Genomic DNA, 3854 nt, shown 5'->3' with positions numbered 1-3854 from the left:
ACCACCCCGGACCGAACCCGGTCCAATCTTCGGGTCTTGAAATTCATTTTTCCGGTCTTCAGTCCGGTCCGGTCCAAAACCCTATAAAAACCGGTTTTGGACCGGACCGATTTTTTTATAAAAAATATGTGTGAAACCTTAAATAACGTTTAAAATTATCCTTAATAAGCTTAGAATACTTTAACTTTATAAATTTTTTTGCACTAAACATACAAAAAAAGACGCAAAAATGACGTTAAAATATCGTTTTTCCAACATTTTTTTTGTGTTTTCCTTGACTTTATTAAAAATTAATATTCTTTTTAAAAAAATTCTTAAATCGGTCCAAAACGGTCCGGTTCGGGTTTTGGCCCGATTCTTTCGGTCCGGTCCGGGTTCGGTCCTAACTTAATCGGTCCGGTCTTCGGTTCTTGAAATTCTAATTTTCGGTTTTCGGTCTTATCCAGGTCGGTCCGGTCTTGGACCGATGAACAGCCCTATATATATATATATATATATATATACGGGGAGGTTCCGCTGAAAACAAGGCTTATGGTAAAAACTAAAAACAAGCAATCTTAGCCATTGAATACTCATTTAATAATCTGATGGTGTGAAACGATCCATAGGATAAGATAACTATATAGAGGTCATTATATTTACATAAAGGTCACTATACATAAAATTAAGGTGATTTTATCAATTTTACGATATTTGCACAAAGGTCACTATATATAAAAATAAGGTAATTATATCAATTTGATAATATTTACATAAAGGTCACTATATATAAAATTAAGGTGATTATATTTGACGGCATTTACATAAAGGTCATTATATACAAAAATAAGGTAATTATATCAATTTGACAATATTAATATAAAGGTCACTATAGATAAAATTAAGGTGATTATATCAATTTTACGACATTTACACAAAAGTGACTATATACGAAAATAATGTAATTATATCAACTTGACAAGTCAAAAGCCAACCCGTTGCTTGTTTTGCTGCCCACCTAAACCTCCACCACACTAATTCTAATCCTAGACCGCACTCTTCCTTATAACCCAGTGTCAACATCAGCAACACAACAACTAACCATCGATTAACTCCGATCCCCTGCTCCCTCACATCACACCAAACAACAACCCCTGCAACTTGCACCAGCCCTTTTCGACCAATCCACCGCACATCATTGCAAACACCTCACAATCCCAAGCAGCCATACCTCCCTTGATTTCTCCACCCCTAAACACCTAACAGCAACCCAATTGCATCGCCAAACCACCAACATCACCAATCGATTTCGGCAACCCCAACAACCACAATCATCAGCATCACCATCGCAGCAATTACCAACCGCAGGACCGCCGTGCACCAACAGATACAACCGACCAGCCATCAACCATCTGCGACCACCAATCGAACCCACGAAATAGCAACCCACAAAAAGGAGCTAACGGCAGCACCTTATCGCCAATAATCGCAGCAATTTACGCCCATTTCAGCCAATTAATTAGTAACAATCAAACCCAAAAATTGGAAGAAATAGAACTTTGCGCTATTGTGATGCAAAAAAATTTACCTCATTGTTTGAAAAAAGGTTGTAGCATTGAAAACCCTAGCTTTGGCGAAAATCGAACATCCAAATTAAGGAGAAAAATCTATACAATGAAATCGAACAACCAAAGAATACTCCGTAATGAATTGAGCAGAAATATCTAGAGAAAATTTGAGAAAATTGAGTGATAGAGAGAGAAGAGCATAGCAAGAGAACTTCCCAATTTTTGAAATTGGATGGATAAGATGTTATAACATTAATTGGCATGCATCTAATCTCAGCCATTGATTTTTATGGACGGTGGGGATTGCATGTTTTCAGTTTTCAGCTTAAGCCTTGTTTTCACATGATCCACTCCCTATATATATATATATATATATATATATATATATATATATATAATGTGTATGTATGTATGTATGTATGTATGTATGTGTGTGAGGACATATTACAACCGTTGGATCAATTGCATCCAATGGCTATAATTTATCCCAATCAAACATAATTTCAAAACCAATTTTCCAGTGTTTTCTCTCTCCTCCTTCATTCGACGCTATAATACCCTGTATTTTTGAAACGTATCTTCTAATTAATTATTTATTATTTTCTAAAATAGGTATTTTAGTAATTTATTTTACTATTTGAATTTTGGAGCCAAAATGATATTTGAATTTGGGCGCCAAAAGTTTTTTAAACTTAATTATTATTTTTGAAATTTGGATAAGATTTATTATCCATTTATTTTATTTTTAAAACAGGATTATTATTTATATATATTTTGAATATTGTAATTAAGGAAAAATTATATTTTATTATTTAATTTAGTAGTCCGAAAATTCCTAATGATTTGCTAGGGATTTTGGATTTTTCTAGTTTGGAAAATCTGATTTTCTAGGTTAACTTATTTGGTGAATAATTGGTATTTTATTAATTAATTATTTTATACAATAAATATTATTTACACAATTATTTTCAATTCCTTAAATCTAGCAAAATAAGTCCCTAAAATATACTAGTAGGATCCGAATATTTGAGCTACGGAAGCTCAATATTTTCGGCCCCCGTGGTCAAATTTTGGGTGATTTATTTTGGTAAATTGTATTTTAAATTATCACCTTAAAATCTCTTAATTTCCTTAATTTTATTTCTCAATCTTCTATTTATTTGATCATCTTATTATTTTCCTACCTTATATCTTCCTTGATTATTCCCCAAGTAATCTCTTTTGTCATATTATTTTTCATGAAAACACACTTTCCTTAATTTTATTATTCTTAATCACCTTAATATCAAAACTTTTCATATTTCTTTATTATCTTCTCCAAGTAATTTCCTTAATTATGTTTACCTTAATTCTTCCTACATTCTCCTACCATAATTCTTTCATTCATGAGCCTATAATTATCCTCTCATACCTCTTATATTTTTCACACCAAAACCCAATTCTCTTCTTCTCCCGACCCTAAACCTTTTCATACTTTTCTTTCTACTCTTTTTTTTATACATAATCAGCATGTACACATTGGAAGTCGATTTTCGGGCACTTTTGATCCCTTTTTGGGGTTTTGATGTTTCATAGAAGATTATTCCTCTCGAAAAATCCTTGAGGTTAGGCTTAAAAATCACCCAATTCGGAGTTATATTAAAGGAGTTTTAACCTCTATAAGTTATGCCTTTCCTTTCCAACGCAAATCCAATTCTCTTTAATCTTATTCCTTTATTTTCTTCATGGTTAGTTTTCTAAAATACAAATACTTATTTCAAAGCTATAATTTTTTATGAAAATGTTATTTTTTAAAAGAGTTTTATAGTCCTTGCAGATTAGATTTAGGTTTATGTTGTGATGACCTTATGGTTATTTTAATTGCAAGGTGTATTCGTGATTGAAATTTGAAAGTGCAAAGTGTTGATTGAGATTCGGAATCAAGGTACGTTTAGGTGGCTAGATATTTTTGAAAGTGATTGTTTGAATAACATGTTTTATATGATTTTATTGTTGATTGAATTAAATTGATTTGAATTGTGATTTATGAAATAAAATATGTTTAGAGATATTGATTTTAATATTTGTTTTGATAAATGTGTTTTTGAAGGATTGATTTTAATATCATGTTTTGAATGGTTTGAATTACTTATCATGTGTAAATAAAGAAATTGATTCGAAAAGCTTATTGAATTAAATAAAAGGTTTTGATCTTGAAAGGAAGAATTATTGATTTTTGAAAAAGATATTAATATGATATTTAATTCTCAAATATTATTAAAAGGTTAATTTTAAAAGAATGTTGAATTGAATATAAAGGAGTTTTGA

The 3854-nt window shown here is 31.0% G+C and overlaps 1 long non-coding RNA gene across 1 annotated transcript; it reads right to left on the bottom strand.

Annotated features, from left to right (window-relative positions):
* Nucleotides 1-767: 767 nt before the first annotated feature.
* On the bottom strand, nt 768-1863 carry LOC145586125 (uncharacterized). The gene is made up of 2 exons (XR_014100802.1): nt 1568-1863; nt 768-1451 (listed from the first exon to the last, which is right to left on the bottom strand). It is a non-coding gene; the product is annotated as an uncharacterized LOC145586125 (long non-coding RNA).
* Between the last annotated feature and the right edge of the window lie 1991 nt (nt 1864-3854).

The sequence above is a fragment of the Chenopodium album genome, chromosome 2 (genome assembly GCF_948465745.1).
Source record: "Chenopodium album chromosome 2, dcCheAlbu1.1, whole genome shotgun sequence".
In the NCBI taxonomy this organism is placed as follows: Eukaryota; Viridiplantae; Streptophyta; class Magnoliopsida; order Caryophyllales; family Amaranthaceae; genus Chenopodium; species Chenopodium album.
Note: the sequence above shows the minus strand (reverse complement) of the source record. Positions and strands in the feature narration are given on the sequence as shown.